Here is a 10175-nt window from a genome sequence, read left to right on the forward strand (position 1 = left end):
CAATTTAATGTCATAGAGGGCTTTAGATTACACTGACCAAATTTGGTGTTGATCTGTTTAAATCTCGAGGAGGAGTTTGTTTAAATACAACACCTGAAAATGGCAAAAACGGCACAAAATAACACACTTCCTGTTGGGTTTCGGACTTCATAGGTATTGGTGTGTTACATGTGTCGACTGAATTTCATTCATTACATACGTGAAACATAGCTCGTCGGGCACTTCGTTGAAATTTTATAGGTGGCGCTATCAAGCCATTTTGCCACACTCACTTCTGAAACCCATATCAGATTTAAGTTTTTCACCACTTTTGGCGTGTGTCCAGTTTATGTTCCTTGTTTGCTGGTTCTAACTCCAACTAAAGTTAATAGGTGGTAAAGATACGTAGGAGCAGTATTAATTAAGATGTTAGCTTAATATTTTTACCTACCAGACTGGAAATGATAAGAACAAACACAAGTGTTGTCAAGATTCTTGCCCTGGAAATCCTTATTCAGTTTGGCCAACCACAAGCACCTTTTGTTCCTCAAACAGTTTTTGTACTCTTCTACTTAACTTGTTGTAGCTTTTGGCAGTCTATAGTACTCCAAATGTTTTTCCCAGTCCGACTGATTAGTACAGCCCAAAACATGACAATAATTGACTATTTTCAGCAGCAATAATCAGCAAAATATGCGAGTTTCGTTCAGTTCGCTGGCATTGTTTACATTCAGTGCCGATACCGACACTCTATACATATTGTATCTATGCCACTAAACACTCACATTTTATTCAGAGTGCTTATTTCTGCTAGCTTTAATATAATTGAAAAGGAAGTCACTGAAAATGTAAGTCAGAAGCAGTTTTGATTAAGCATCAGCAGCGATCAGCTGTTTGTTTGCCTTTGTCATACGAGGTCGGTTTAGCTGCATACACAATGACCTGTTTCCAAATGCTCTGTGACATTTTGTTGCTCTTGCAGTGTGCATGAGACGTGAACAAAAGCACAGCACACAGCAGATGAAGGGTAAAGGAAAGCACAAACACAGGCGATTTCCTCAGGAAACACTCCGCCAGCAGCAAGCATCTCAAATATTCCCTTTTCTCTCCAGTGATAAAGGCACGTCTATTTGAAGCTAATTAAATGCAGGCTAGTGGCTCAATCTCGCGCTTCTGAGGGCTGCATGCAGAGGGTTTGTTTCAGAGCGGTGAGGTGGAAATTGCGTCTTTATCTTGTCGTTGCAGTGAGCTGTAAAGGGCTCTGTTCATCCAACCACACATTACACTTTGTGGATACAGAACGCAAGGAATCCCGACCGAGCCCTTAAGGGGAGGTACCTGTTAGCGAGTGAAAACAAGGATATATGTTTGTGCGTGTAAGTGAGTGGGTGGCTCGCGGGGTCGAATACAAGTAACGTTTGTTTGCAAAAGGCCTCGTGAACTCTCCTTTGATGAATCGAGATGTTCCTTGCGGCTACCGCGTATTTATAATAATTGCTCTTCTTTCAAATAAAAAGCCCAGCATACGCGAGATACAGTACTTTGATCTGAGCTATTAAACAAATGAAAGAAATGAGCCGGGGAAAAAAGATAATTCATAGATAAACAACAGTGGTGTATGATGATGAGGACAGAGCAGGCAGAGCACAGCTGCTCAGTGGTGGATCTCTGAAGTGCTGTTGCCATGGAGGAGCTGTTTCTAATGCAGTGCTAGATTCATGAGTCATGCTCAGCTCTGGTATATGTTTAAGGAGTTGAAAAGGTAAAATCATGAGAAACTGAAATGTCTTTTTACAGTAAAAGTTTGATGTGCTATAAAAACACATTGGTACTTTCAGAACTCAAAACCTGCTTCACAAAGACGTTTTGTTGAGGTGCAAGACCACCTCGTTCCGGGGTTCTTGCAGCTTTGTTTTTCATATTTTTTGCCATTACAGAAACAAATACATCACATACACACAGCAGCAATGACTATTCAGTGATCAAGTGAAACAAGAGAAGGTAACACAGACATTATTATACCTAAACACAAGAAGAACTAATAAGTTACCAAAACCTTGTTTTTAATTGTTTTAAAGTGCAAGAAAAATATATTTCAAAAGATTTCTTTCAAATAAATGTGATTCTTTTGAATTTTCTATTCATCAACAAATCCTTAAATAAAACGCATTACACAAAAATATTAAGCAGCACAACTATAATCAAATTTGATAATAATAAGATGTTTCTTAAGCAGCAAATCAGCATATTAGAATGATTTCTAAAGGATCATGTGACACTGAACACTTTAAGTAATGAAGCTGAAAATTCTGCTTTGCGTCACAAGAATAAATGACATTTTAAAATATATTCAAATAGAAAACTTATTTGTAACCATTTTTCACAATATCACAGTTTCTACTGTATTTCTGATCAAATAAATGCACAAGAGACTGATAGCTTTGTATACATATGTATATGTAAATTAAATATTTTAAGACTCCAAGATTTATAAAGAAAAGGGGGAAAAAAGTAAAAATTACAGTTAAAGTCAAAAGTTTTCCTACACCTTGCACAATCTGCAAAATGTTAATTATTTAACCAAAATAATAGGGATCATATAAAATGCATGTTTTTGTTTTTTTTTGTACTGACTTGAATAAGATATTTCACATAAAAGACATTTACATATAGTCCACAGGAGAAAATAGCTGAACTTATAAAAATGACCCTGTTCAAAAGTTTACATACACTTGATTCTTAATACTGTGTTGTTACCTGAATGATCAACAATTGTGTTTTTTTTTTGTTCATGAGTCCCTTGTTTGTCCTGAACAGTTAAACTGCCTGCTGTTCTTCAGAAAAATCCTTCAGGTCCCACAAATTATTTGGTTTTTCAGCATTGAAAATTTTTTGAATTTGAAGATCAGGGTAATTGTAACTTTTTTTGTCTTCTGGGAAACATGCAAGTATCTTCTGTAGCATCTGAAGGGCAGTACTAAATAAAAAAAAAAAAAAGATATTTAGGGAAAATAAGAAAAATGTACACATCTTCATTCTGTTCAAAAGTTTACTCTTAACGCATTGTCTCTCCTTCTGAAGCATCAGTGAGTGTTTGAACCTTCTGTAATAGTTGCATATGAGTCCCTCAATTGTCCTCAGTGTAAAAAGATGGATCTCAAAATAATACAGTCATTGTTGAAAAGGGTTTAAATACACAAAAATGCTGAAAAACCAATTAATTTGTGGGACCTGATATTTTTTTTTTTTCTGAAAATTACATGCATTTTGTATGATGCCTCTTATTTTGGTAAAATGACTAATAGTTTGCAGATTCTGCAAGGTGTATGTAAACTTTTGAGTTAAACTGTATATTACTTAAGGCCTAAAACTTCTCTATGCATCTCTATGCAAGCACACATACACCCTTTTGCATTGTTAAGTTCCAAAATTAGTCAGATTACAAGTAAACTGTATAAAACCGTGTTAGAAGTATCTTGCGAATAAGCAAGTCAGTTAAAGTCAGTTAAATACCAACTTGTCTAAACAACATTTAGGTTAATGGCACAGACATCTGAAGGGAATGTTATTGCCCCCTTGAATACTGAAGTTTGTTGCGTCTGCCTTGCGTAAAGCAAGTCTCTTATAGTCACGCCAGGTGCGCCGTCAACTCCCAAATCACACAGAACCTTTCCATCTTTATGACTGTCCTCAAACATAAGGCCTTTTTGCTCCGCTCACATAATTAAGATGAGATTTATCTCTGTAGCAACACCACTTTCTAAATGAGTTTCTGACATTTTCCTGACATTTTGCTTCCTCAAGTGGCCCCAACTCAAAATCCCCACCCTGCAAAACACAGCTGGGCCAATTCCCCTCGCTGCGGCAGTGCAACGGAGAGATGTCAACTTGATAGACATTCACAGACTCAATTATACCATATTGATCTCCAAGGCTAAGAGGTTTAAACAACATAGACTAGCCTGAAACGGCTAATAGCCTATGTCACTGTCAGCAAACATGACAATCCATCCACACCCCCACACACACAATTGGTTTTACAGTAACAGCTTGCTGCAAAAGAGAACTTGGCTGCAGTTACAGACAATTGTCGGTGGAAAATAATGCAAATCTATCTCATTTTGGCCAATTGCAGGTTCCTATGGCTATTATAACTACTAATGTGTGCGCACCTGTGTCTGTCTTGAGTAAATAAGTGCAGAGCTGGGAGTGGCATTATGGTTGACGAAGAAATTTGCCGTGCACCGCTGAACCACAGCTGCTGCCCTCCTCCACATGTGTTTACACTGCCTCAGTTTGATTAACAACTAGTGATCCAGAACGCCTTATGTCTGGCTCTGAGAAGTTACTTTCGTTACTCAACGGTGAAGACTAAACAAACCAAGGAGGTTACATTTTGGCAACATCTTGCAGTTGTAGGCTGTGCTGGAATACACTACATGACTTTTAAAATCCATACATATTTTAAAACACTAGGCATAATATACTTAACGACTTTGTAAATAGTGACAAAGGAAAAACTGGCCATCACTTTAAAATTTACTTTAAAATTGTTCCGATCACAACAAACTTACGCAGAAACTTGCGCCTTGTTGCTAGGAAATGCTTGACAAATAAAAGCAATACGTGTTCAAAAACTGGCTCAAAATATCAAACATGTTTTACATCCTCTGAATGCATGGATTGATTCTTACATCGTGTATACATTGGACACGAACGACGCGACATAAGACAACGGAACCCAGTCTCACCAGCTCATAGAGAAATAACGAGATGAATAACAATGCACAGTAAACCGTAAAACTGTTTGCACTACAAACCAGTGTATTCATAATAAAGACAATCCATTAAAATAATTTGGTAAGACACACCAATATCAAGCAGCAAAATGAGCTGTTTTGTACAGCTAAAAATAGCTGGACACGCATGAGGCCGGAAGCCCGACCCATAAAATGTACAAATAGTAGCTGCGCCCATTCTTATGGGAAAAATAAGATGGATATGTGTGATTTTCTATGAAATCGGTAAACTCAAATCTGCAGACTGGCTATGACTTTTGGTAACTAGTGTCAGCATCTCCAGACTGCAAATCAGGAAAAAAAAATCCTTTATTGAATTCCGACCTTAAGTTTTAAAAACTTCTCTGATTGCTATTGGAATGTTTAAAATGTCTAGTTTTTTATGTTTAATAAGCATTTTTCTTGCACTGTACTAAATTACATTTGTAAGAAATCTGTAATCAAATTGGCTGTACAAGTCAGTTCAACTTAAATTATATAAAATTAACGGAATATAAAAATATAAAAGTATAAATAAATATAAAAGTAACAGAAAAAAAACACGTTACCATGATTTACTGATCACTTTATTTTTTACAGTGTGAACATTAAAGGAGAAGTGCACTTCCAAAACAAAGATTCACATATAATGTCCCCCCCCCCCCCCCCATATATGTCAAAAATCATTTCAGAATCATCCTACATCACTGCAGAAGTACTGACACAGTTTTTGCAAAGTGAACATGCAAAGATCATCAAACACCCTTCACAAAAAAGTTAAAACAGCGATATAGGACGATTTTGAAGTTGAGGGAGAACATGAGATAGGAGTTTTGTGATGTATCCTAACTGTAACGAACCGGAACAAAGTCCAAGCAGAGTAAGTGTGGCATTAAAAAGTATAGAAATTTTATTTTTTTAAATGAAAGTAACCGATTCGCTGTTTCGCTAAATAAGACCCTTCTTCTTCAGCTGGGATCATTTACAATCGCATTTGGGATCGTTTGAAGCAGCATTTAAACTGCATTTTGGAAGTTCAAAATCAGGGCACCATAGCAGTCCATTATATGAAGATAAAAAATGCTAAAATGTTTTCCTCAAAAAACATAATTTCTTTACGACTGAAGAAATACAGACATGAACATCTTGGATAACAAGGGGGTGAGTAAATTATTTGTAAATTGTCGTTCTGGAAGTGGACTTCTCCTTTAAAGAAAACATTCAATTTTATAATTTTCCAAACACTGCGGAAATAAAGATTGTGCAACATCTAGTAACATTTAATATTTAAAATAGGGGTGGGAATCTTTCTTTACCTCACGATTTGATTCATATCGATTCTTGGGGTCACGATTCAATTAAAAATCGATTCATGATTTTTAACCACGATTCAGTTTTTTATAATTTTTTTTTTTTTTTTTTGTGCACAATGGACATCAAATGCACCAGTAGGGCAGCGCCTCACACGTCTGAGGGGCACGTTGTAACATGACCATATGACAGCTTAAAATGTTTTCTGATCTAACGAAAAAAATAAGCAAGACAGACTAAAATATTTTGTCAATAAAATAAAATGATTAACTTTTTCAGATAAAATAATGGCGTTTGTTTAAGAATGAAAAATTATCTAATTTTGGAGTTTGACAATGAACACATCACAACCATGCTTGGATCAGCCCTGATTGCAAAACAGAGCTATACAGTATAGTTCAAAACAATGTGTGCAAATGAAAAAACACATTCAGACATTCAGAAAAAACACTCGCCTCCCTTCACAGGCATCCCTCATTGAACAGGAGACACATAAAGCGAGCCAAAATGCTTTACATTTCTTGAAATAATAATAATTTCTGAATATTAAACCTTGATTGTCTGTCTTTATTTACCTGTTTCTTGTGGTTTCTTATTAAAATCTATATAAGTAAATAGCATATGTTACATCAGCATAGTTTAATATAGCGGGGCACATTGTAACGCAGTGTTACAACATTCCTCATATGTGCAATTGGACTTTTAAACCATTTAGTGTCTTCTGAGATGAAAAATTTACTTCAGGCAGAAATTTACTTTTACTATGGTAAAATACATTTTCAGTGATATCTTCAAAAGGGTTTTGAATTTTGGCACATTTTTTTCCTCTACATAGTGTTGATATGGCAAAAAGTGAATAGCGTAAATTTGGTTATGCTAGTATGCGTGGAAATATTTAAACCATGTGTGTTACAATTCCCATTACAGATGTGTATGTAGCCTACTACAGAACCTGTAAAAAAAAATAAATATGAGATGGGAGGAAAAATATATTTCAGTGCTTTGTCTCGCAATTATAACGTTGGGTAAGTATACCTACTATATAAATTGCGAGATCAGATGTTTGCCAATGGTGCTCAGGATCTGAAAATCATTTGCCATCGTCCCACCAGTCATCTCTCCTTTCTCTTTTTATGCAGTAATTGAAATTTTACGTAATGTAATATAGCAGGATATGGCTAGTAAGCATCTAACCATATGTCCCTTTAGTGGCTCTGTAGAACGTGTTGTTTGTTTTCTGTGCATTTCTGATTATGGATTCACTATGGGCTTGTTAAGTGATGACGTAATGCGTCCAACAAACCCTGTTTCTGGGTCCAAACCCCAGCTTTCTTTTTTTTTCCCTCACCTGAGAATACTCTCTGCAGCCGTTTATGAGCACTGTTTATTCATATTAAACATTTAAGCTAAACATTTTCAAATTTACAGTGTACACTATAGTCTCCGTGCTCACAGCGTCACAAACAAAAATTATTTTTATATTTATTTATTTATATTTGAAGAGTTCAGATGCAAAACCAGCTAAAAGCCATCTCGGTCAAAAATGAGATAATGATACTGAGTGAATGTTCCTGACACATAGTATACGTCCATCAAATACTTTTACTTCAAACTTGTTAAATTCCAGCCTCAGCCCAATCAGAAGTACCAGTACTTACACAGAAACCTATACAAATTGGCCAGAAAGAAATGCTAATTTCAAAGAAATACGTCAGATGGATTTAGAGGCGAATTCGGAATTCATCCCTACTTCCAACAATAACAAAAGATCAACTAGATAAAAAAAAGTATAAGACAAACTTTAAGTTGTCTTCAGAAAGCCGGAACATCAATTTTGAAGAGTTTAAAAAGTTGTAAATGTTTTAGGTTTGATGATTTTCAGTCTGAAATAGTTTGAAGTTTAACATAGTTTTAAAGCTTAAATCTTGAATGTTTTGAAAGCAATACAGTCTGTCAGATAGATGGCATGTTTCTAGCTTGATTAGCAAGTTGCTGGTATGTTGCTAACATGTTTCTAAAATGAGGCTAATCCAAAATTCAGTTCAGTTTTTGTGCAGTTAAATTTAACTGTAAAGCTAGTTTATTATGAAACAGGTTCACTTCAGCAATCAGCAGCTCTACAAAAGCTTGGATAGCACTAGCTCTGCCCTGGTGAAAAAAACAGCATATGCTGGTAGATATGTTTTGATATGCTGTTTTTTTTTTTGTTTTTTTTTTACCAGGGTGGGATGCGCTTCCACGACGCAACGTACTATAAAGTTTAAAAAGTTGTAAATGTTTTAGGTTTGATGATTTTCAGTCTGAAATAGTTTGAAGTTTAACATAGTTTTAAAGCTTAAATCTTGAATGTTTTGAAAGCAATATAGTCTGTCAGATAGATGGCATGTTTCTAGCTTGATTAGCAAGTTGCTGGTATGTTGCTAACATGTTTTTAACATGATTAGCATGTTACTAGCATGTTGCCAACATATTTATCATGTTGCTAGCACGTTTTTAGCATGATTAACAGGTTGCTAGCAATCGAGGAACTGATTGAGGTGCTCTACAAGATTTTTCCTCCGATTCTCAGGAGGGAAAAATTGGGGCAAAATCAGCCTAAAATCCTGTAGTGTGAGCCCCCTATGTGGGACAGAAGAGCTGTCAGTCAATAATTGGGAAAACAAGTAACAGATATTTTCTTGTAAATTAAAAACAAATTAGTTACTTTACTAGTTACTTGAAAAAGTAATCTGATTACTTGTAATGCATTACCCCCAACCTAACCAGAATGTTAGCCAATGTTTTGAGAACATTTACTGTTAGCTTGGTTGTTGCAGCTGTTTGTTGTATAACACAATTTTTGTACATTTTCATCGTGGAGGGTGCTTTTATTACCTCTGTTTTGTTTCCATGGCAAAATCATGTCCACTCAGGCCCCAGAGCTGAAATATATTTCAGATTACATATAGAACCCAATCAGGTGGCCGTGACCTTCTGAAATAAGAAAGCACAGGTACATAAACTGTAACTTATTTGGTCCATAATTTAGCTGATGTCCGTCTCTTTGGTTCTCTCTGGTGCAGTGGGAGGTGAAGTGTCGGATTCGCATTTGATGATGTATGTAAACTGTATGTGTGTGTGTGTGTGCCCTGCAGCCAGCTGCCCAATCTGCTGTGTACAAACCCACAGATATTTCACACAGCACGCCGTAATGAATCGATGCAACTCTGTGATTTTTTTTTTTCTGCAAAGCCTGCTTTTTTTGCTGTCTTGTTTATGCCTGCCTGATTTTAATCACACGTCTTGTTTCATATTCAACCTCATTGGAGGCTGTTTTGCAAAGCGTTTTTACACTTTGATCCTACCCGAGCTGATGCTCCCTCCGGAATAACAATGAAGACGTATGTATTTACGAATTAAAGAATTCTTGTCATGGATATTTATGCTTTTTTTTAAAGATATATTAAAGTATCTTTACGCACATTGTCTGCTTACTGTCTTTTATTCAGTTTGCCCAGTCAAACATATCAAAAACACTCTTTTCTATTATTTTGACAAATTATTATCAAAACAGAAGTCTCGTTTTATCTCGGTCTCTGTGGCTGCAGCAGGATTGACTTCAAAACGAAAAACAGGAGAAAAAGAGAAAAATAATCGAGCCGCGAAGTACAATCCAATTTGGCATACCAGCACAAAGATGGCCAAGTGCCCTGGAGAAGACAAATAATATTAAACACAGCGTCAGTATTTCCAGGAAAATGCATTTTGAGAGATGTCCTGAGGCAATGCAGCCCTGTTATTGCACTAAAGTGAAGTTAGGATGCCAAAAAGTATGCTGGCTGTTTTGCAAGGGTAAACTATAAGGCAGGAAATGAACACTTACTTCGCACTGACTCATCCTGATATCACCGAGGACTTCACATGTTCTTCGTCTTATTGTGTATAATTAATCAGTGCACATTATACCAAAGATAAATATATTTGTTTACGAAATCAAAATGAAGTCATTTGCACAATTTTTGGCAAGTCATATAGGCCAAGCAAGTAGATATTTCAGCATCGTTTTGGATAAAATCATCTGCTAAATATATATGTAAATGTTTTAAATTACACAGTCGATTAACATAA

The sequence above is a fragment of the Labeo rohita genome, chromosome 8, assembly GCF_022985175.1.
Source record: "Labeo rohita strain BAU-BD-2019 chromosome 8, IGBB_LRoh.1.0, whole genome shotgun sequence".
NCBI lineage: Eukaryota > Metazoa > Chordata > Actinopteri > Cypriniformes > Cyprinidae > Labeo > Labeo rohita.